This window comes from Pseudorca crassidens, chromosome 2 (genome assembly GCF_039906515.1).
Source record: "Pseudorca crassidens isolate mPseCra1 chromosome 2, mPseCra1.hap1, whole genome shotgun sequence".
NCBI classification, from domain to species: Eukaryota; Metazoa; Chordata; class Mammalia; order Artiodactyla; family Delphinidae; genus Pseudorca; species Pseudorca crassidens.
Window position 1 is genome coordinate 88923968 of NC_090297.1, and position 25876 is coordinate 88949843.

The following is a 25876-nucleotide window of genomic DNA, read 5'->3' on the forward strand; positions in this document are numbered from 1 at the left end:
CTGATCTTAGAGGAAATAGTTTCAGCTTTTCACCATTCAGAATGATGTTGGCTGAGGGTTTGTCATATATGGCCTTTATTATGTTGAGGTAGGTTCCCTCTATGCCTACTTTATGGAGAGTTTTTATCATAAATGGGTGTTGAATTTTGTCAAAGCTTTTCCTGCATCTATTGAGTTGATCATATGGTTTTTATCCTTCAGTTTGTTAATATGGTGTATCACATTGATTGGTTTGCATATATTGAAGAATCCTTGCATTCTTGGGAGTAAATATAATTTTATTAGAAATGCATCTCAATGAGATAAATGTGAAGTGAATTAGGCTTTAAAATCTTTTTAAAATTCTGCTTATTTTTGCTTTTGTTTTGGGGTTTTTGTTTTGTTTTACAAAACAAAATTAGTTTGTGTATCTATTGATGAATAGTTATTGCTTTTTGCTGGAATGAGACAGGCTCAATATCAATAAAATCTCTAGTTTTAATTTTTATAGATGCATTTCCTAAGAAGTCTTAGGCATATACTTAAGTAGATAGCTCTGTAAGGAGGACTTTTTGTGTTTTTTTAAATGAAAATTTACTTAAACTCTTTTCATTGCTTCTGAGTTATATGCCCAATTTGCTCTCTAATCTTTCACTGAAAAATAATTTGGAGATTTATCAGAGAACAACTTAATGGAGTTTCATGCTTGACCATTACTTCTCACTGCCTTTCTTCTAGGACCACTTAGGTGAGAAACGAGATCTCAAAAGGTTCACCAAGACCTCTGGGATCCCATCAGCCTGAGTGCAGCTCCTGTTACTGCTGCTTCTCTGACCAGCCAGTCAGTAGGTGGTCAGCAGACAATATACTCTTAGCCTGGCTCCTCCAACTGGAGAAAAGACCTTGCTTCCAGGTGACTTGGTGAGTGGAGGTCAAGCCCCAGATATTCTAGTGTGGAGGCACATTCTTCATGTCCTTTCTTCATCTGTAAATTGTGGATATGTTAATATCTACCTGATTCAAGGTTCAGTTGAGAAGATACATGTGAAACTTCTTCCCAAGAACCTTCTTAGGAAACTTATAAAATACTACATAAACATTAGTTGATCCATGTGGAGGGTATTTGAACACCATCAGTTCCAGCCCTCTTGGTCTCTTTATCAGGAAAACTGGCTCTGCTGACAGAGCATGGATGCTAAGAAACATACAAAAATGCAGCCATTTGGACCAACTGCTGAATCTTGTTCTCCAGCCACTTGCTTTCCTAGCAAGGACCTCACTAACCAACTTAGGGCCCCTTCTTTCATGAACATTTGGACACCGAGAGGTATTTCTCTCAGCGGTCTCTCCTTAGATAGCCTTTGATGCTTTCCCTCGCATTCTGCACATTATATAGTGTTGGGCAAGAAGCACTCCTATCTTCTTCCTTGGTCTCTTGCAGGCTGGACTGATCCCAGTCAACCACTCCCTGGAAGACTGATAGGATAAATATGTATACCACCAGATATAAAATGAAGAAGAAAATTTAAGTAAATTATCCTGTTCAGTAAATACACTAGATAAAATTAAGACTTAAAGAAAATTTTAACAACCAGTTGTGTGCAACTGTCTTTGGGTATTAATGGCTTACTTTTATTTAAATAAAAATGTCAATTACCAATATTTCCATGGTGAAAAATTAGACAAAGAATCAGATAATTCTTAGAGCCTTTATTGAATCTTTCTCTATTTTTGCTTTGTTTCAAAATTCACTTTGATTTATTGGCCAGAATTCTACCTCAGATTGATACTACACAGCAACTATTGTAGTAAATTCAGTTGTGTGGTAGTGACTAAAAAATTCCTTTGCACGCTCCAGGGTCAGTCAGCTTGTACCTTGAAGATAGGATTTGATAACATTTAATACTGGATCTCTTGATACAAAGGTTGAGAAAAGTTTACTGTATTAGTTGCCATTTACTGTCACCCTACTGAGAGGGTGACACTAGTGTTTATTAAGTATGAGGCACTTTGTGAACCTGAAGCACTCCTCAAAAGTGAGACTTATTCTCTGTAGAAAAAGTGAAGCTATCCATCCAGTGAAAGCAGCCCATAACTTTTACCTGCTCACTACTCCAAATCTAGTAAATTTCCTTGTACTTGGGTCAGAGGGAGTTGTGACATCCAGACATTGACAAAGAAATGAGCAAGGAATATAGGGAATAATATGTTAGGAGACTAGATGTAATTAAATATAGGTAGCTCCAAACTAACTAGTACAGTGTTAAGAATTTTGTGGATGCTCAATTAATATTTGTTGATCAGACCATTAAACATCCTTGCTTTCCTCAAATCTTTGCAAACAGCACATTTGAGTTTGTCTGGGTTCTGAAGTTCCTCTCAAAATATTTTCTCTGAACACAAGGAAATACATTCTGAAGTCTTTCGAGACTGTCTGAGAACTTGTAAACATTTATGTTTTGTTTTACATCTATAGACTCCCTAGAATAACTTTTTCAAAAATCTATAGATATTCCTTCACTTAAAAATTTTTTTATTGTGGTAAAATATATATCACATTAAATTTACCACTTTAACCATTTTTAAGTGTACAATTCAGTGGCATTAAGTACATTCACAATGTTGTGTTACTTTTTTGCCAGCTGAATAGAATTCTTAATGTGCCTGTGACAGAGGTGGATGAAGTATTAGCTAAGAAACAATTGTAGTCAGCTTGAAGAACAATTCATAATCACAGAATACTTATTAGAGGACACAAATATATACAACATGTGAATTGAGTAGATCCTGAATACCATCCCACAGAGTCAGGAAAACCCCGTAACTGTTGTGCAATGTGCAGCATCAGATCTTCGTTGGAACAGGATTGTCTTATGTCAGGCCAACAAAAACTTGGCATTGATGCATAATTAATGAACTGGGAAATGGATTAACGAAATTTCTCTCTAATTAATGTTTCCCCAATATTTGATGTGAAAGCAAAGCTGCATTAATTAGTAGAGTGGGTGTTATTTTTGTGTGTGTGTGTGATTGTGTGTGGATGTTGTGTGTCTGTGGTCATAGCCTGACATATTTCATTTGCAATGTTTTTCTTTCTCTGCTCTTATGCTTCTTCCTCATTTTCACCCCCTCATCACTCCTTTTGTTCTTCTCAGGACTGCCATTATGTTTTTGTATGTGGATAGGGGGAGGAGTGAAAGATTGAATGATTCTATTTTTAGATGGATGTCAGCATACATGAATTAATCAATATTTCATAATCTAGGTGGTGAAAGCCCCTCCCTTTCTTAGAGCTAAGAGGACATTATGCTGTGTGTGTGCAGATTAACTACCGTTAATGTTAATTAAATCACGCAGGCAAAGCCCCTTTCTTGAGTTGATAACATGCTCTAGTGTACATCATCATCAATTGTACTCAACTCTTAATCATATTGGAAAGCAGGAGAGATAAATCCCCTGCGGAGCAAAAGCACCTCACTTAGGGATTATTGAACAGCATTACGATCTGAACTTAAAGTCTTTCTTTTTCTTCAAACTTATTCTACTATTGTTAATTAAGTCAAAAATTCCCCCAGGAAATCAAAGAATATGTGTGTGTCTGTGTCTGTATAAGGTGGGGAGGGCTGGGGGGTGGGCCGGGATGAGGCGAAGATAAACAAACATGGAAGGCTAAAAGGAAGAATATTTTTGCATTCATATTTTAAGGCTATAAAAGTATGTAGTTCATTTTTCCAAAATGTTGTATTTGAATATATGTCTTTGCAGATATAAGATCTTTTATGTGGTATATAGTTCTGTTAGTTGGGAATTGGGAAAGGGCAATGATTTTGGTGAAGGCAAGGCACTCCTTGCCACACATATTAAGGCACTAAAGAGTTATCCTCTATATCCATTGCTTTTTAAATATTTCCACCTAAATACTAATATGTTTTTGAAACCTTCTTGCTTATCTTAAAAATTCATTTGAATTTTGCATCCTGCTCCATATTTGTGTTTTTCTTAAAATAAGAATAATGTGCTTTCTTTCTTCAAAAAAACTTCACAAATAAATAATGCTCCAGGAATATTTGCCATGGTTAGTTGTTATTTTATTGACTCTTGGAAAAGCCATACAAATACCCAGCTTGAGACACACACCACAGAACAGTCTTAGACAGAATGACCTGGCCAGATTTTCATTTTAAAAAGAACTCTCTGACAGCTGTGTGGAGTGTAGATTCCAGGAGACAGAGATCAGGGAGAATAGTTCAGATTTTTATAGTTATCTGGGTGAAAGATGATAAAGCATCTGATTTAGGTTAGTGCTGGTAGGAATAGTAGGAAATTAAATCAGCAGGACTAAACCAAGAAAGAAATTTAACTATGTAAAAATTAAATACTTCAGCAGAATCATAATAAAATTGTTTGTAAAACAAGGGACAAATTGGAAAACAAACAAACAAACTTGTGACACATGAATGCTATGAAAGATAAGAGGGTTGATAGTCCTAATAGTCAAAGAGGTCTTATGCCTCAATAAGATAAAAAGCTTTCTGACAGAAAAAATGGACACAGCAATGTATCAAAGAATATAATTGGCCTACAAAGTGCTAAAACCTCACCAAATATCAAAAAGTAGAAATAAAAGGACAAGAGCTATTTTTCATTATCAGATTAGTAAAGAAACTCTCATAATAGCACATATATATGTACAAGGTATTAGTAACAGTGCTGTCGTAACAGTCAAAATTAAAAAAAATTTCCTTCAATGAAAGATTTGTTAAATAAATTATGACATATCCCCATCAATGGAACATTATGCAACCATTAAAAATGATTGTGTATAACTATACTTACTGAAATAGAAAGATATCTGTGACCTGTTAAGTGAAAACAGAATGTTACCCAGCTCCTTGTATAACATGCCTCACTTTCTATAAAATTGTATGTGTGTTCAGGAGTGTGCACGTGTGTGTATAGAAATATATCTATAAGGCTTTTCCACTAAACATTAAAACAGTGCTTATTTCTGGGTAGTAGGGTTGGAGATGATTTTTAGTTTTTTTTCTCTTTTTATACTGTTTTGAAATATAAAAATAGATATGTATTATTTATAAGTAAATAAAACTTTATTATTTGGGGGAAAAAGAAAACAGCAGGTGTTTTATCCCTTGCAGTAAAAAAACAAGGAAGACTTGATGATGAGTTGTGTGTGGAGAGTGAAGGAGAAGGCTTGGTCAAGGAGGACCTCCAGCTTTCTCATCCCTATCATTCTCTGGCACTGGAAGAAAGGCAGCCTCCTCCCAGTTGCCTACCCTTTTCCCCCATTGTCATTCCTTCTGGTTTGTAACTTCTCAGCTCATATTCTGCCCCTCCTAACTCTGTATGCTTGTCCCATTGTTAACCTGCATCCTCTGCTTTATTTTAGAATGCTTTCTTCATCTACTTTCCATAACTGAGTAACAGAAGATTAGAGATGAGAGATATCATTGGAAATGACTGGCCTAGATATTCTCAAGTTGGTATGAGTCGTTTTGATGCCAGCATGTACTGAGGATCCCAGTTTGGCATCAGAGAAGACGGGTGTGTGAATTCCCAAGTTTCTGAGCGGCCCAGTGCTGGGTGGCTCTGTCTTATGGTGTTCAAAGTAGTGGTAAGAAAGGCCCATGGATACAGGGTAAGGATTCCCAGTTAGTGGCAAGGTTTGGTGAAGGGTAGGAAAGAGCTCATTGTCACCTGGATTGTTTAAAGCAAGAGCAGGAGGTTGAGTAATGGAAGCAATGGCCAATCTGGGTTAACAATTTAGGAGGAAATGCCAACTCATTCTTCTTCTGTAGTGCAGGTTTGCCTTGCAAAAAATTAAAAAAAAAAAAAGCCAGGTTATGTAGACACAAGCCTAAATGCTGTGTACATGTAGCTGTTAAACGTAAGAGCTCTTCACTGGTCAAGAAACATCAAAGATTGAAGTCTAGATGGGTTGGCTCCTTGAATCTTATTCTCAAGGGCCACCACACCCCAGACAGTCTGCCTTTCTTGTCGTCATTGAGATTTTTGCCATTTGAGGCTGACTCATCCTAGCCTTTAAGGGCCAGGGCATTTCTTAGTATGCATTGAACTCATGCCAAACTATTGTTTCATACTATTATTGTATAAAAAACAAAGTGTACTAGAAATGTGAAACAGGAAATGTCTATCTGACCTTATTACCAGAGAAGAAATTTTCCAGAGTCCATACACTGATGTAATTATTTTCATATTTTTAAAAACTGTTTAGTGGTCAGATCTTTGGAACAATTAATTGTCTTTGCTGTCATAGGCATAAAACTTCTTATCACTCTTTTAGAGGAATGGAACACTGTAACTGCCAAAATAAGGTTTTATAGTATTTTCAAATTAGGTTTTAGAGAGTTTTTTTTTTTTTTTTTTTTTGGCGATACGCTGGCCTCTCACCGCTGTGGCCCCTCCCGCTGCGGAGCACAGGCTCCGGACGCGCAGGCCCAGCGGCCACGGTTCACCGGCCCAGCCGCTCCGCGGCATGTGGGATCTTTTAGGGAGTTTTTTTATTTGCTCAGTTTGTGTGTATGTGTGAAGCATGTATATTTTAATGTATTAATTTTTATTTTCTTTGGAGGATCCTTAATTTATTTTACACAGAAATTTTTTCTCCATCTTCAAAGTCTATGACATATGCCCCATTCCCTTCTGTTCCAGTACCGTGCTTTGTACAATTTCCTGTAAACAGCGGTAAGCAACTTCAATATATGCTGGCTGGTTGGTTCACTGTTCTTGCAGAACTTACAATGGACATTTCTCAGCATAGCTAATCTCTGTTTTATTTTGGTCCTACTCTCATCAGCACCAATCCAGTGCTTTGAAATGAATTGAAATGCTGTACTCTTTGAAGGGATGAGGATTAAGGCTTAAACTGGGTCTAGGGATGAGGTGAGGAGGAAAAAGTCCTAAAAAATCTGGTACCTTTTTTCCTGAGAAGTGAAAAGAAATGAGCTGTATTCTATAAAGAAAAGAAACAGTAATTACAAGCTTTTCCCCAACTACTGTACACTGTCTTCGGTTTAGAGCAAAGCAGAAGCCAACCAGTTATTTAGTCCTCTAGCATATTTAAGTGTGAGATTTGATTTTATATATATGACATCAAGAAGTAGAGATCTTAATTCAGGTATGGCCATGTCTTTTCTTCTCTTTCGTTTATTATAAGTAGTTTCATATTCTCGTTTTATATAAGTTTGTGTCCATGATCTTTTTTCAACCTATGTGCTATGTTTCTGACAAACTCCATTTCATCCCATTTTTCAGTTCTTCTTTTTCTATAGACAATTTTGTAGAATCCCAGAAAGTTTTTTCTCCAGCTAAAATGCTATCACTAGTAGCATTATTTCTAATGTCAATTTGAACTTTATTCTAGTACACTCTGGGCAAGGTGAATTCTTTGTAGCTATAGAAAATAAATGACTGGTGTTCAGCCAAGCTCTGCCTATGTCTTTCCAAGACCAAAAACAATTAGGTGAAAGGGAAAAATCCAATTAGCTATTGTTTTGTCTGTCTAGTCCCAAACAACCTATATGAATATTTTGGGAAATTTTCTTAAGTTAAATTCACTGCGTGTATATATTTTATGTACGCTGATGGTTGAGTTTTTATTATGTAGCTATATAGTAAAAAGTTTTCAATGAGAAACAGTTTCATTTTTTAAAAAATAGCCATTTTGGAAACAAATGAGGTCAGCGGGTGTCTTGCTTTAGAGCACGGGGCGGGGGGGGGGGGTGGGTAGCGAGGACGTTGGAGTAAGAGGAAGTCTTATGTCAGAGGGCTCTGTGCACATTTTCCTGAACCGCCTCAGCTAAGCGTAAATGTAATCTGTTATTTTAACTAAATCATAATAGTTGCATTTTGCCTTTTCTCACATTAAACTGTGAAATCGGTAACTTATAAATATGATGAATCTTTATATTTCAAGGTTTCCTCTCCCTCCTCCCCGAGTCCTAACAGGTTGCATTTTATCCTTTCTGAAGACCTCAGAAGCTACCAGATTGTTGTTAAAATGTAAACATATTTTGGAAGACTGCTGACCATTAGCCAGAGGGGAGGTCTTGATTCATCCAAATGTCCTCTGGCTGGCAAAGAAGTATGAAAAAATTCCTGCCCAGCTCTGTATATGCTGGAGCGTCCAGGTAAGTCAGGGAAACACTTTCATGACAGTGTAGCAATTAAAAGGTAAACAAAATGTAATGTAATGTATTGTAAACTTTTCAGAACTCCCCAAATGTTTTCACTAGCTCTTCTGTTTTTCTTTTCTTTGTTTTTTTTAATAAATATTTATTTTGTTTATTTATTTTTGGCTGTATTGGGTCTCCGCTGCTGTGTGCGGGCTTTCTCTAGTTGCGACGAGCAGGGACTACTCTTTGTTGCAGTGCGCGGGCTTCTCATTGCGGTGGCTTTTCTTTTTGTGGAGCATGGGATCTAGGTGTGCGGGCTTCAGTAGTTGTGGCTCACGGGCTCTAGAGCTCAGGCTCAGTAGTTGTGGCGCACAGGCTTAGTTGCTCCGTGGCATGTGGTATCTTCCCGGATCACGGCTCGACCTGTGTCCCCTGCATTGGCAGGCATATTCTTAACCACTGTGCCACCAGGGAAGCCTTCTTCTGTTTTTCTTGTCTTAATACGTGATTATCATATTGAACTGCAGTGGGTTTTTTTTCCCCTAATACCACACAAAAAAATACAAAGCTAGCTGATATAATTTTCTTTACTAGTTTCTAACAAACGTCTATTTGATACTTTAACATTTTTCTTTCTTTCATTTTGGGCCAAGATATAACAGAATTATAAAACTCAGACTTTTGGAACAGGAGACAATTATGATACTCAGACATTTCTCTTAATAGCCTTGTGGAGTTCCATGACAATTCTGTTTGATGTTAACTTCCTCTTATGCCACTGGGCCCAAGCCAGGAGGTTCAATAGCTGAGTCTGAGAGTAAATTAAAATACCAGTCGAAATGGAATGGAGGGTGTAGACAGGGAGTGGGCCTACAGGGTATTATGAGATTTGTCCTTCCCGGTTTACCAGAAACCCTCCTCTGCTGAGGCATATCATTGTTTTTCATGCAAATAGACAATCAGATAAGAAAACAAACTACTTTCTTTTTTTATATTTGGCTTATTGGGCTTATAGACATCCCCCGTTCTCCTTTTTCATTAATGGCCGTAGGGCTGAATTGTTTCCAATGGAAGTTGTTACTTGAATTTAACCATATTGCTAAAATTGGTTTATCAAGCCATGTTATATTGAAGAGGGCTCCATATATAGTGACCCGCTGGGAGTTGGCTGACAGCTGAAATGATGTACAACCCTGTTCAGTTCTGCCTGGTATGCCTGCCAGAGACTAAGAATACCTTAAGCAACAAGGAGAGAGGAGCTTCCTTTACCTTTCTGGATTCTTTCTTCCAAGTTAGTATTTAACCCCAGGAAAGAATCAGTTTTGTGTGGCTTTTTAATAGTTAATTGGCTATGTAACATGGCTATGTAATATTTAAAGGCAACATAACACAGAGATTAAGGATGAAGGGTTGGAGTCAAACAGTCCTAAATTCAAATTCCAACTCTGCTGCTTACCAAACATGGGACCTTGGGAAAGTTACTTAACCTCTAATCATCACTTCGCTCATTTGTAAACTACATTTTGTTGCAAGGAATTATTCTTTTTTAAATGTATAAAGTGCATAGCTCAGGGCCTATAATATAAAGGGCATTCAATAAAAGTTATTGTTACAGTTTCTAGAACACTTTTTATACTTAACAACCATGTAGAAATATCAAGACAAATGCATAGGAACTGACACTTGGCCATCTCCCACTCCTTTCCCCTGCCCCTCACTCCTGAACCCACTCCTCTCAGGCAAACCAGAATTCCACTGACACTGCACTTGATCAGATGACCAATGATATTCACATTGCTAAATGCAGTGGCCAGTTTTCTATCCTTATTTCAGTTAAGCAAGCAGCAGCATTTGAAATAGTTAATCTTGCATTCCACTGACTGCTCTGTCTCATTTTTCTAATCTCTAAACATTGGACTTCTTCTGAGCTCAGTCCTCTGGCCTCTTCTCTATTCATAATTGCTCCCCTGGTGACCTTATTCAGTCTTTGAGCTTGAATATCACATATAAGCTACTGATCCCTTCCCTGGCGGTGCAATGGTTAAGAATCTGCCTGCCAATGCAGGGGACACAGGTTCAATCCCCGGTCCGGGAAGATCTCACATGCCACAGAGCAACTAAGTCCGTGTGCCACAGCTACTGAGGCCGCACGCCACAACTACTGAAGCCCACACGCCCTAGATCCCGTGCACCACAACTACAGAAGCCCGTGCACTCTAGGGCCCGCGTGGTGCAATTACTGAAGCCTGCGCACCTAGAGCCTGTGCTCCTCAACAAGAGAAGCCTCCACAATGAGAAGCCCACGCACTGCAATGAAGAGTAGCCCCCACTCGCCGGAACTAGAGAAAGCTTGCACTCAGCAATGAAGACCCAACGCAGCCAAAAATAAATAAATAAAATTTAAAAAAACCCTCCACTATGAACTGATGTATAACCACAAAAGATTCAACTTAAAAAAAAAAAAAGCAAAAAAACTTTCCTCTGGCTTCCAACCTCACCTAGAATGAAAACCAGACAAGTCCTACACAATGTGGTCTAACCTCCTATACTATCTGCCTTGCCCCTTGCTCCAGCCACGGCTCTCCTTGCTTTTCCTTGAATATGCTAAACACACTCTCAACTCAGGGCTTCTGCACTTGTTTCCCTTCCCAAAATGCTCTTCTGATGGATATCCACATGTCCAGTCTCTCATCTCCTTTAAGTCTTTGTTCAAATGCCATTGCCAGTGTGGCTATTCTAACCAAGCTATTTAAACTTACAGTCTCCCTTTGCTTTGTACCTTGGCTCCCTCCTTGCTTTACTTTTCTTCGTAGTACTTCCACCAATGAAGTTATTATATATTTTACTTATTTCTCTTGTTTATTTTCTGTCTTCACCTAAATGTAATCTATAAGGTCAGGATTATCATATGACTTGTTTACTGCTATATCTCCTGTGCAGTGTCTGACATTCAGTAGGTGCTACTAAATAAAAACTAAATCACTACTTAATACATATTTGTTTGAATGAATGCATGAGGGAATGCATGAATACATTTGAGAAAATACATTTCCTACCATGTATGATATAAAAGCATACTGTGCATGGAGTCAAGGGTCTGAATTCTGTTTTTGACTGGGCCTTCTATGAACTGTGTCTTCCATGTGGACTAGTAGTTCCATCTCTGAGCTTATTTTCCTGATCTTTAAAACCTATCTTGCAGGGCTATACCAGTCTTCAAATATTATAAGATTATTTCAGGGAGTGCAGTCCTATGTTTGCACAAAGAAGGAATTTAATTCCTCCTTACCCCCTACCTCCCCAGTATAATCACAGTCAAAGGTTTATGTCAACCTTATTTCAGGAAAATTAGGTTCCATATGGAATAGATTGTTTTTTAATTGTCACTGAAATAAATTCCCAATTAGGTAAATATTGTATCCAGAGATGGGAGGCATTACTCTAGCAGAATTAGGGTCCACCATATTTTAGGGTATATGAAAAGGAAATAGGAAAGAGACATTAGATACCTTTCTTTCTATCCTTGCCTTCATCTTAGAGTTTGAGTAAAGGAACAAGAAATGAAAAGCATTTTGCATTTTTCATGTTTAGCCAAGCTCCTCTGGTTTGCATAGTCATAATACAATTCAAATGACCATTTTTGAAGCTTTGATATTCAGTGCCCTTTGCCCCAGCTAGGCAAAATGAATAGCTGATGTTTTGTACTTGTAAATACGTTGCCATGTGGAAACTAAGGAATGCCCTTAAGCTTTTAAATATTTTAAAGGTAGTCTACTTATTGAGCTATTTTATAGTTTTCTAGGATTTAAAAAAATATTTTTTATATCCAATAAGATGATAAGACAATATAGTAAAACCATATTGGTTCAAATTTCCCTGATTCTATTTTCTGTTTTTTTTTTTTTTGCGTTACACGGGCCTCTCACTGTTGTGGCCTCTCCCATTGTGGAGCACAGGCTCCGGACGCACAGGCTCAGCGGCCATGGCTCACGGGCCCAGCCGCTCCGCGGCTTGTGGGATCTTCCCGGACCGGGGCACGAACCCGTGTCCCCTGCATCAGCAGGCAGACTCTCAACCACTGCACCACCAGAGAAGCCCCCTGGTTCTATTTTCTAATGACTACCTTCAAGATTTCTCTCGTGTGCTGGTCACTTTTTTAATAGATTCCCAATGGATACTTTTGATTGACTAATGTATAACTTGATCAGGTCCTGAATTTGCATTTACTTAGGAAAGGCTGCCTTGAAAAATAGTGCAAATAATTTGTGCAAGTAAGCTGGGAAAAGCAGAATCTTAACAATATTAAGCAAAACAAACTTTAGAGTGACTCTTCACTTGTAAACATTTCACACGTTGAGATATTCTAGGCCCATGTTAAAGGGATTCTAGTTCTAGATCTGCTTTCCATACACTTGAGTTCCAAGAAGGCTCTTCGGCGTTAAGTTCTTGACTGGCCTGTCTCGTGTTGCTTCATACATCTCTCCTGAGCTTGGCATTTGTCCTATTTGCTCCTCCTGTCCAAGCTTGCCATCCTCATGAAGCTTCCTTGTATTTGTGCTGCTACTCAAGTTTGTTTGTAAGTTGATGACCCATTCCTGGTCTCTACAGCATATATTGAGAGAGAGAGACAGCAATATAGAATTTTTTCCCCCTGCAGTGGGGAGCTCTTAAAGGTTTTCAGGCATGAGAGTGAGATAACCATTTCTGTATGGTGGTGTAGCATACAGCCTGTCTGAGGCCAGAGACCAGAGAGAGAACAGTGTGAGAAAGTACAAAAACTTTGAACTCTAGCATAGACGTGCAAGAAATAGCTGAGTGTTTAAATGAAGTACTGCTATTTCCCATGTTGTTTGCAATATTTTTTATTCTATCAATAAGGAAATTGAATAGACCAGACAATAATATTTTCATTGTTAACTTTGTAACACAACAATAAAGTAAGAAAACTCAAAAACAGTCTGTCAGAGTTCATCATCAGACAATCCTCAACTTCCTCAACTTCTCTCTAATCTCCCTGGAACTATAATACAATAAAACATTTGCATTTTGTTGGCACCTATGAGCCAACCTCAATTTTCTCTCCACTCACCTTCCTGCCCCCTGCCAGTCTGGGTTGGGTACCATACCCATACATTTCCATAGTACTCTGTTCTTACCTCTCTCCTAGAATGTGACATCATTTTTCAAGTCCACAGTCCTTTATCTGCAATTCCAAAATCCAAAAAGCTCTGAAAACCAAAAGTTTATTTTATAACGGGTGCCAAAACTTATTGGCAGCAAAATCTGACCAGAACGGACATGAGGCTATTTATAACGTTGTTTTACGACAGAAATGTTGCTGTATTCGCGCATAGGAGGCTGCCTCAGGCTCTATCGGGAGGTGTTACATGTTACAGGTAACATGTATTGTCTTACCTTTCTAAAAATCCACAAATAGTGCTGCTTCTGAAACACTTGTGGCCCAAATGGTTTGGATAAAGGCACATGGCGCCGCACTGTCGCCTGATTGCTAGGCTGCGTCCCCCACCAGCGGGTGAGGTCTCTGGAGTTAGTCCCGATTCCTTATACCTGCTGGCATCTAATGGGTCTCAACAAATGTTGAACCAAGACATAAGCAAATCAGTATTCACTATCAATTTAGCATATTTAACTTTATCGACTTTCTCTGCTCGCTTATTTATTTATTTATTTCATACAGCACAGAAAGCTTTACTCATCCACATTGCTCCGGAGAAATGCAGGCTCACTTTAATATGCCGTCCTCTCCAGCCCCTGCCAGTTCTCGCAATGCATTTCAGCTCATCCTGCTTCTTTTCCTCCTCAGCTGCTATCCTCCTCTCCTCTTCTGCCTGGGTTTCAGGTAATTGCAGCGCTTGGCTCTCTCTGTAGGCCACACTGAGGAGCAGGGCGGAGTAGCGGCCAAGCTTCATGAGCGGAGAGACCTGCACCGGTGGTACCACCTTGTCAGTGCTCTGTTCTTATTTTTTATATGTTACTATTTTGAGAAAGAAGAGTGAGAGCCAACAGTCCTTTTTTTAATCTCTTTTTTTTTTTAACAGAAAACATAAATATTTGGCCAGATTCAAAAATCCACGACAGAACCAAGAATAATATTATGTTTCCTAGTTTTTAGATTTGTGTTTTCTTATACGTAGAATGCCAGTGACTCAAAGGCCAAGGGAAACAACTTTCTTTCAAATGTTATATCAATCTTACTAGTTCAAATGTTGAAAAAATGATCATAATGTAGGCAAGGATACAGTGAAATGGACACTCTCAAACAGTGCTAGTAGGAGTATGGGTTGTTAGAAGCTGTCTAGAAAGCACTTTACAATACAAATCAAGAAGGTTAAAAAGTTTACATCCACAGTAGAATGGAGAATATTTAGCACCTATTATCTAAGAAACATTTGTGTTCTTGAGGCGTATCAGTTTTATTTCTTTAGGAGATTTCAGCATATGTGTTACTTTTTCTGAAAGCAGCCAATATTTAGTTTTATAAGGCCTGTTATGTTAATATTTTTATCTGAAAAGTTTTTAAGACTTTGTTTAAACATTCTTTTTAAAAGTTACAGCTCCTACTCCATCTTGTCTTAACACATTGTGTAAGTACATGATAGGGTAGCTTAAAAAGCTCTCATATGTAATATGCTTTGCTGGCTTTGGCTAATAATTCTATTACTATATTACAATACACAGTAATTTTTGAACACTCTATCAAAACAGTGTGGACAATACATAGTAACCTCCACGTTGTATTAAACAAAGTACATATAGAAAAACAGAGGTATTCTATGTACACTAAATATGAAGGGCCTTACTAAGGGAATGAGAGGCTTCCACAATCATTGGAAGAGTTGGGAAATTAAAGATCAGGGAAGTTGGTCCAATAATCTCAGTTTGCATTGACAAGGTGGTTGGCTCTGAGAACTTTCTTGGAAGCCTCTGTTTTTCTCAAGAATCTCCAGGAAGCTCCTACAAACTGTATAAGCTTGCAACACCAAATCAAATAATTCTCCAGCAGCCACCACTAGCCATCTCAATTGTCTACGGGATCAAAGAAGGTAATTTGCCAGGAACTCATCCAGAAGCTACTGTGAACTTCATGTCTACTCTCAGCCTATCTGTCACTACCCTGGGAAAGTAGTAGCTTCTGTTCCTCCCCATTCCAACGTCACATAAGTGCCTGTAGCTGGCAGACTCTAACCAGAACTATCTAGGGAAGGGGATTCTGGGAACAATAGTTCTCAGTTTCTCCTCTGAGATTCACAGATCATAAATGGGAAAGTATGATGCCAAATAGATAACAGCCATGTTTGTTTCAATGTTGATGACAACTGCATGATAATTTTCTTTACTAGTTTTTTATGCTATTAGTATTGGTTCAGTCAAATTCACTGTTATTAGTTGACTGAGACCCAGAAATCTCTCAGCAGGCAAGTAAAGCAAAATTGAATTCATCCTTTTTTGTTTGATTTTTTTTTCCACATTCAAGTGTATTATTACAGTTGGTTAATTTTTGATCAATATCCCAACTATGCCAATACAGTTCATTTGATTAACATGTCTCTTAGGTAAGGTGAATATATAATTTATTATCTAAACTAGGAAACTTTTAATACTGAAAGAGGATTTCCACCAACATTATACTGGGACCACAGGCATAAATCTGGATTGTCAAGGACAAATTGGGGTGTCTGGTCACTCTACCTTTTTTTTTTAACTGAGGTATAGTTGATTTACAATATTATATTAGTTTTAAGTGTACAACATAGTGATTCAAAATTTTTATAGATTATACTCCATTTAAAGTTATTATAAAATATTGGCTATATTCCCAATACAATATGTGATTGAATTCATCCTTGATCCACGATGCTGTCTATTAAAAATTATTGCTACTTGTTTCTTCATTTCAAAATGCTGAGGTGTGGGCTTCCCTGGTGGCGCAGTGGTTGAGAGTCTACCTGTCGATGCAGGGGACATGGGTTTATGCCCCGGTCCGGGAAGATCCCACATGCCTCGGAGTGGCTGGGCCCGTGAGTCATGGTCGCTGAGCCTGCGCGTCCGGAGCCTGTGCTCCACAACGGGAGAAGCCACAATAGTGAGAGGCCCACGTACTGCAAAAAAAAAAAAAAAAAAAAAAAAAAATGCTGAGGTGCAAGAAGCTGAAGCAGCACATCAAAGATTACCATTAATCATTTTTTCTTTTGTCGTATATGGCATTTATTATGTTGAGGTAGGTTCCCTCTATGCCCCCTTTCTGGAGAGTCTTATCATAAACGGGTGTTGAATTTTGTCAAAAGCTTTTTCTGCATCTATTGAGATGATCGTATGGTTTTTATTCTTCAATTTGTTAATATGGTGTATCACATTGATTGATTTGTGTATATGGAAGAATCCTTGCATCCCTGGGGTAAATCCTACTTGATCATGGTGTATGATCCTTTTAATGTGTTGTTGGATTCTGTTTGCTAGTATTTTGTTGAGGATTTTTGCATCTATTTTCCATCAGTGATATTGGTCTGTAATTTTCTTTTTTTGTAGTATCTTTTTCTGGTTTTGGTATCAGGGTGATGGTGGCCTCATAGAATGAGTTTGGGACTGTTCCTTCCTCTGCAATTTTTTGGAAGAGTTTGAGAAGGATGGGTGTTAGCTCTTCTCTAAATGATAGAATTCACCTGTGAAGCCATCTGGTCCTGGACTCTTGCTTGTTGGAAGATTTTTAATCACAGTTTCAATTTCATTACTTGTGATTGGTCTGTTCATATTTTCTATTTCTTCCTGGTTCAGCCTTGGAAGGTTATACTTTTCTAAGAATTTGTCCATTTCTTCCAGGTTGTCCATTTTATTGTCATAGAGTTGCTTGTAGTAATCTCTCATGATCCTTTGTATTTCTGTGGTGTCTGTTGTAACTTCTCCTTTTTTAATTTCTAATTTTATTTGAATCCTCTCCCTTTTTTCTTGATGAGTCTGGCTAATGGTTTATCAATTTTGTTTATCTTCTCAAAGAACCAGCTTTTAGTTTAATTGATCTTTGCTATTGTTTTCTTTGTTTCTATTTCATTTATTTCTGCTCTGATCTTGATGATTTCTTTCCTTCTGCTAACTTTGGGTTTTGTTTGTTCTTCTTTCTCTATTTCCTTTAGGTGTAAGTTTAGATTGTTTATTTGAGATTTTTCTTGTTTCTTGAGGTAGGCTTGTATAGCTATAAACTTCCCTCTTAGAACTTCTTTTGTTGCATCCCATAGGCTTTGGATCGTCGTGTTTTCATTGTCATTTGTCTCTAGGTATTTTTGATTTCCTCCTTGATTTCTTCAGTGATCTCTTGGTTATTTAGTAACGTATTGTTTAGCCTCCATGTGTTTGTGTTTTTTATGTTGTTTTCCCTGTAATTCATTTCTATTCTCATAGTGTTGTGGTCAGAAAAGATGCTTGATATGATTTCAATTTTCTTAAATTTACTGAGGCTTGATTTGTGACCCAAGATGTGATCTATCCTGGAGAATGTTCCATGCACACTTGAGAAGAAAGTGTAATCCACTGTTTTTGGATGGAATGTCCTATAAATATCAATTAAATTTATCTGGTCTATTGTGTCATTTAAAGCTTCTGTTTCCTTATTTATTTTCATTTTGGATGATCTGTCCATTGGTGTAAGTGAGGTGTTAAAGTCCCCCACTGTTACTGTGTTACTGTCGATTTCCTCTTTATAGCTCTTAGCAGTTGCCTTATGTATTGAGGTGCTCCTATGTTGGGTGCATATATATTTATAATTGTTATATCTTCTTCTTGGATTGATCCCTTGATCATTATGTAGTGTCCTTCCTTGTCTCTTGTAACATTTTTTATTTTAAAGTCTATTTTACCTGATATGAGTATTGCTACTCCAGCTTTCTTTTGATTTCCATTTGCATGGAATATATTTTTCCATCCCCTCACTTTCAGTCTGAATGTATCCGTAGGTCTGATGTGGGTCTCTTGTACACAGCATATATATAGGTCTTGTTTTTGTATCCATTCAGCAAGCCTGTCTCCTTTGGTTGGAGCATTTAATCCATTCACATTTAAGGTAATTATCAATATGTATGTTCCTATGACCATTTTCTTAATTGTTTTGGGTTTGTTTTTGTAGGTCCTTTTCTTCTCTTGTGTTTCCCACTTAGCAAAGTTCCTTTAGCGTTTGTTGTAGAGCTGGTTTGGTGGTGCTGAATTCTCTTAGCTTTTGCTTGTCTGTAAAGCTTTTGATTTCTCCATTGAATCTGAATGAGATCCTTGCTGGGTAGAATAATCTTGGTTGTAGGTTCTTCCCTTTCATCACTTTAAGTATATCATGCCACTCCCTTCTGGCTTGTAGAGTTTCTGCTGAGAAATCAGCTGTTAACCTTATGGGAGTTCCCTTGACTGTTATTTGTCATTTTCCCCTTGTGCTCTCAATAATTTTTCTTTGTCTTTAATTTTTGCCAGTTTGATTACAATGTGTCTCGGCATGTTTCTCCTTGGGTTTACCCTGTATGGGACTCTCTGTGCTTCCTGGACTTGGGTGGCTATTTCCTTTCCCATGTTAGGGAAGTTTTTGACTATAATTTCTTCAAATATTTTCTCTGGTCCTTTTTCTCTCTCTTCTCCTACTGGGACCCCTATAATGTGAATGTTGTTGCGTTTAATGTTGTCCCAGAGGTCTCTTAGGCTGTCTTCATTTCTTTTCATTCTTCTTTCTTTATTCTGTTCCACAGCAGTGAATTCCCCCATTTTGTCTTCCAGATCACTTATCCATTCTTCTGCCTCAGTTAGTCTGCTATTGATTCCTTCTAGTGTAGTTTTCGCTTCAGTTATTGTATTGTTCATCTCTGTTTGTTTGTTCTTTAATTATTCTAGGTCTTTGTTAAATGTTTCTTGCATCTTGTCGATCTTTGCCTCCATTCTTTTTCCGAGGTCCTGGATCATCTTCACTATCATTATTCTGAATGCTTTTTCTGGAAGGTTGCCTATCTCCACTTCATTTAGTTGTTTTTCTGGGGTTTTGTCTTGTTCCTTCATCTGGTGCATAGCCCTCTGCCTTTTCATCTTGTCTATCTTTCTGTGAATGTGGTTTTTGTTCCACAGGCTGCAGGACTGTAGTTCTTCTCGCTTCTGCTGTCTGCCCTCTACATTAATCTTTTTGTGTAAGGCAAAATACAAATAAGAAAGTAAGGTTTTCATTGATATATTGTCTAGAAGGGATTTTTTTTACCCAGGATTTGTAGTTAGAAAAGAATCTCTAATATTCTTCATTGTCAACTATAGAAAAGACAATTTGGGGGCAAGATTTTAATTTAAATTTGCAACCTCCATGTAGTCAATCTCAAAATAGTAATATTCTTAAAAACTTTTTAAATGTATTTTGAATACTTGATGTTTTTCTAATTCTTTCAACTTTTCTTTATACATGCTTTATTTTGGCTCAAAGATAACAGGTACATTGTACATGAGTTTGTAGCTTTTTCTATATTTTGAGGAAGTTTTTTAATATAACTTTATTTATTTATTTATTCATTAATTCATTTATTTATTTATTTTTAGCTGCATTGGGTCTTCGTTGCTATACGTAGGCTTTCTCTAGCTGCCGCGGGCTTTCTTCCACTGCTCCACTAGGGCAGTCCCTTGATGAAATTTTGAGGGACTAAAATTCTGCTTTATCAAGGAAACTCTCAAGATATGAATAATATGAAACAGGGCCTTTTCAGAAAACACTCAAATTGAATAAAATAACAAAAATTTTATTAAAGTTAGAATGCCAGTACACAAGCACTATTAAAAAGATTAGAATTATGATATAATATAACATCTATAATTCTGCCTTTTATTTTAATTTGTAATTTTATAAGTATTTGTTGGCTCAAATAAGATACAATATTCTTCTTTGTGTCATCTAAGTCACTCTCTCCTGATATTCAATTTATTGAACAAGTTGTCATTTTATTTCATCTGATAAATTTTATGTTATGTCAATTTAAAAACTTAACTAGTGTTTGGGCTTCCCTGGTGGCGCAGTGGTTGAGAGTCTGCCTGCCAATGCAGGGTACACTGGAAGATCCCACATGCCATGGAGCAACTACGCCCGTGCACTACAACTACTGAGCCCATGTGCCACAACTACTGAAGCCTGCTTGGCTAGAGCTTGTGCTCTGCAACAAGAGAAGCCACGGCAATGAGAGGCCCGCACACTGCAACGAAGCGTAGCCCCTGCTCATCGCAGCTGGAGAGAGCCGGCGCACAGCAACAAAGAACCAACACAGCCCCAACCTCCAAATAATTAATTAATTAATTAAAATAAATACTTAACTATTTGCATCCATTTACAAGTTATTAATAATTGTGTATAAAAATAACAGTTTTCACAATCATCAGTAATTATTCCAGCATTTTACTCCTGAAATAATATATATCCATTTCTATTTCAAATGACATTGAAGTAGACATTAATGAGCAAGGCGGTCCAGGAAAATTAATGTAGCAGGACTGAATAGAATGGACTAAGGAAATAGGCTTAATGCAGAGATATATTGGCTACAACTCTATTACCATTATTTAAAGAGGAGTTAATGAGTTCCTCAACTAGGAAAGAGACCAAAGAAACAGAAAGATGGGACAATTGCAAGATGTAATGGGCGGGGTGAGAGGGGGATTGTGGGGGGAGAATTGACAGGTTTTGGTAACTGGCTGAATGTAAGAAGGAAGAGAGATTATCCAAGATTATGCTTAGACATTTTAGATAGAAGATAATATGGGTGTGAGAAGAAGATGCTGAGATGGTATTACAGAGTACAGAGAAGGCCAAGGACAGCCTTTTGAGGAATACCTACCCTTGAAGAGTCTGTAGGAAGGAGCGAGCAGAGAAAGCTAGAGGAGAAGAAAAGGAACAGTCTCACAAAGCCATAGGAAAGAGTTTAAGGAGATGGTGGTAACAGTATTCAGTGTTGCAGAAATAGCTCTGGATTTTGTGACTAGGAAGTGTTTTGTGAACTTTAAGAGTATAGGGTTCTGGGACTTCCCTGGTGGTCCAGTGGTTAAGACTTCACCTTCCAATGCAGGGGGTGTGGGTTTGATCCCTGGTCAGGGAGCTAAGATCCCACATGTCTTGGGTCCAAAAAACCAAAACATAAAGCAGAAGCAATATTGTAACAAATTCAATAAAGACTTTAAAAATGGTCCACATCAAGAAAAAAAAAAAGGATGAATGAGGGATAAGGAAATATGACAGAGTATTTTTTCAAAAAGAATATATAATCAAGCCACTTAAAGACATGGAAGTACCTTAAATGCATATTACTAAGTAAGAGAAGCCAATTCAAAAAGTCTGCATATTGTATGATTCCAACTATATGACATTCTGGAGAAGGCAAAATTATGGAGACAGTAAAAAGATCAGTTGTTTCCAAGGGATAGAAGGGAGGCAGAGACGTATAGGTGGAGCACAGAGGATTTTTAGGGCAATGTATGATACTTTAATGGTGAATACATGTCATTATACATTTGCCCAAACCCATAGAATGTACAACTCCAAGAGTGATTGTAATGTAAACTATGGGTTTGGGTCATAATGATGTGTCAGTGTAGACTTGTCCATTGTAACAAATGTACCATTGTGATGTGGGATGTTGATGGGGGAGAGTTCTGTGTATATGTGGGGGCAGGGGGTATATGGGAACGCTCTGTACTTTTCACTCAATTTTCCTGTGAACCTAAAACTGCTCTAAAAAATAAAGTCTATTTTTTAAAATGAATATATAACCATTTTTCATTAATATAAACTTCTGGATTCTATTCATGTATATATCACTCTTATTGTACCATTTTGTAGCTCTTACAAATTTCAACAAAATATACCAACTTATTTTTGTGCCCAATGAAGTAAAGAGAGTATGGTGGTGTTATTCAGTTAAATATATGATAGAGGGACTTCCCTGGTGGCACAGTGGTTAGGAATCTGCCTGCCAATGCGGGGGACATGGGTTCGAGCCCTGGTCTGGGAAGATCCCACATGCCGCAGAGCAACTAAGCCTGTGTGCCACAACTACTGAGCCTGCGCTCTAGGGCCCACGAGCCACAACTACTGAGCCCACGTGCCACAACTACAGACGGCTGCACACCTACAGCCTGTGCTCCACAACAAGAGAAGCCACCACAATGAGAAGCCTGCGCACCGCAAAGAAGAGTAGCCCCCTCTTGCCACAACTAGAGAAAGCCCGCGCACAGCAACGAAGACCCAACGCAGCCAAAAATAAAATTAATTAATTAATTAATTAAAAATATATATATATGATAGATATATATTTAGAATTAGTTACATTTCAGAATGACAGGATGGTGCTGAATTTTATACTAAGTACTATAGAGAAATAAAGAAGTATTAGATCTGTCTTTAGATGCTTATTACATGTTCCAGTTATTTTATTGCTGTGTTAACAAACCACCTCAAAACTTGGTAGGTTAAAACAACAATTTATTATTATGTTTCACTTTTCTGGTTGTTAACAGACAGAGCTGGGCACTTATCAGTTGGGGTCCTTCAAACAGTTGCAGTCAGTTGACAGCTGAGGTTGAAGTACAAAAAGTGAAAGCTTCTTTACTCACATCTCGTTGCTTGGCTGAGATATCTGCAACAGCTGGGGACTGGTGGGGCATTTCTCTCTTTTTTTTCTCCATGTGGCCACTCTACAAGTCTGGCTTGGGCTTCAACCACATGACGACTTAAGGAGCAAGCATTCCAAGAGACCAAAGCAGAAGCTTCAAATCCTGGGAACCAGTGTGGGAAGTCATGCAGCATCACTTTCACTATATTTTATTAGGCAAAGATGTTATAAAACCAGCCCAGATTCAAGGGAGTAGATATAGGGAAGGAAGAAATTGGAGGTATAGCAATTTATTTGGGGGATATTTATAAATAAACACACACATATATGGAGATAAACATATCCCTATGAAAAAATTTAAGAATAATTATAATGAATGTTCAAGTATAAAATAATATGCAAATATAAGACCTTAGTAATTAAGGTGGGAAATAAGATTAACTCCTAGAGATCTATTCAAAGACATTGCATTTTTTTTAGCAAGGTTTCTCAAGAGATTGAGGACCTAATGCCTGCAATGACCTTTGAGATATCTAATCAAGCAAGTCGTGATGCCAAACTATCTGGCGGCCAGATAATTAATCCAGAACACCTCTGAACTTCTCACATAGTTCAAGATCTAAGTTCCAGAATATTTTTGGCCAAGGTATCCTCTATCTTATATTCTCATGGCTGCCTCTGTTTTTCTCAGTCTCTCTCCTTGTCCTTCGGCCCCTAAAGTCCACTGTTCTCTACATTTCCAGCAGCACAATGGCAAATCTACTATTTAGTTCTGATTCTGTAGTTAATTATCATTTGAACAAGCTTGGAACCTTTTAACACTAGCGGCCAGGAAAGAGCTTGTTTTCTTTTATTCCCTTTATTTAGTTAATTTTCTTTTCTTGTCTTTTTCTTCGTTCATTCAATTTTGGTAAGACTTCTTATGTCTTTTATAATGTACTCTCCTGACATTTATAAACGAGGTTCAATGTAAGTTGTTACTTTAATTTGATAAAACATATAATCTCTACGTTTGAAAATATTTGAATGTCTCAGAAACTTTGTCTCTGCTGCACACACAGGCAGAATGGAATGATATTTTAAGATTTCCTGCAACTAGAAAGGTATGGAAAGTTTGACTGATTTATATTGTGTTCTGACTTCCTGAGGCAGTTTTCCTAATACTATTCCATTTAACTCATACCCTAAAACAAAGCTTGTTGTTTTTTTTTCTTTTTTTTAATAAAAATTCAATCTAGAATTGTGTGTTTCAGTTTTGTTCTTTGTCTCTTAAGCTTAATTTCTATGGAGTTTTACAGTGGTAGCAATTTTATTTTATAAAACTTCTGTTGGGATGATTTTGAAAGCATTTAAGAAAAAGAAATCCTAGTTTAATTTTCAAAATTACTTTTAAAAATAAATAACTTGACTATTTAACATATATTTGTTGTTCTATAATTGCTTTTATTTCGGTACCACAAAATTTAAGATTTTATCTATTCTCTAATTACTTTGTGTGTGAGAGTCACATCTTTTGCAATAACAGTGTTTGTTCTTTGGGGCAGGAATCATGTTTTATGGTTCTTTTTTATCCCTAAATCCTGTACTGCAGTGTTAAACATAACGTTTGTAGAGGCTTCCTTGATAAATCAGTGTTTGTTATATTCTTTCAGTTTAATTCTTATAATTGAGTCTTACTTGCTCTCCTTAACCACATGCTATAGAAACATTATAGACTTTCCCGTGGCTTAGTTTAGTCTTAAATAGCATTATTGGTTATTTGTACATAGGTCTTTCCGATTTAAATCTTTCCCCTAAGAATTAAAACAGAGAAGGGATCATTTCATCTTTCTGAAAAGATCTCTCTCTGTCATTTGTTTCTTCATGGCTCTTTATCCGTGCAGTATGGAGGTTCTGGCTCTGGAACCAGACTACTTGGGTTCAAATCCTAGTTGTACTACTAACTAACTCTGTATTCATGGGGAACTTTTCTGTGTCTCAGTTTCCTCAATTTCAAAAGGGGCTCACAATAGTAATAACCACTTAATAGGGTTGTTGTGAGGATTAAATGAGCTTGCTCATAAAAGCAATAGGACAATTCTTAGAACATGGTAATTAAGCAATAAATGTTAGCTATTGTTTTTGTTGTATTGTTTATTTAGATTTAATAGCTTTCATTCTTTGCTAATAGTATCTTCTTAATGATTTTACTAAATGCCTATTGAAGCAATCACATTTTGAAAATCATGTAAGCAGCGAGCTTTCATCAATAAGCTTGTTTCTAAGCTGCTTTCGGGGGATAAAAAAGGAGGAGGGGGCAGGAAAATTTCATTTTTCCATACCAGCATTTAATCCTTCCACCCTTCTTCGGTAAAGATTTAAAAACCGTGTGTTAGAGATACCGCTATGGACTAAATGTTTGTATTCCATTTATATGTGGAAGCCTAATCCTCATTGTGATGGTATTTAGAAGTAAGGCCTTTGGGAAGTAATTAGGATATAAGGGTGGAGCTCTCATGAATGAGATTAGTGACTTCATAAGAAGAGACATGGGAGAGATGATTTCTCTCTATCATGTGAGGATACAGCATGAAGGCAAACCATCTGCAAACCAGGAAAATGGCTCTCGCTAGGAACTGAATCAGCTGGCACCTGGATCTCGGGCATCCCAGCCTCCAGAACTGCGAGAAATAAATTTCTGTTGTTTAAGCCATCCAGTCAATGGTATTTTTGTTATAGCAACCCAAACTGACTAGGACAGATACCAATGTGAATAAACACACAGCCTACAGCTTTGAAGATCTCACAGTGAGAGAGTCAAAAACACAAGATCTCAGTCCAACGGATTACAAGGTGATGTGGAATGTGTTGTTATATACATGTGCTCTATAGGATAGAGCAATTTAGCAGCCTGGAAAAGTCAAGGAAACCTCTGAGCAATTGACTTTTGCATGAGTTGAGTATTAAAGATTGAATGGGAACTTACTAGGCGAGAAAGTAGACAGGTCATTCCAGATAGAAGTAAGCACATGCAAAGGCATAGAGTCATGGAATGGCCTGGAAGTCTGAAGAATTGTGAGAAGTCCAGACCTGATGGAGCTTACAAGACACCATAGGAGTGGAGGTAAAGGAAGCTTAAAAAGCAGAGAC

At 37.5% G+C, this 25876-nt stretch overlaps 1 long non-coding RNA gene across 1 annotated transcript; it reads left to right on the forward strand.

Annotated features, from left to right (window-relative positions):
- Positions 1-6469: 6469 nt before the first annotated feature.
- On the forward strand, positions 6470-21882 carry LOC137211027 (uncharacterized). The gene is made up of 3 exons (XR_010936866.1): positions 6470-7135; positions 7957-8147; positions 20166-21882. It is a non-coding gene; the product is annotated as an uncharacterized lncRNA (long non-coding RNA).
- Positions 21883-25876: the final 3994 nt, after the last annotated feature.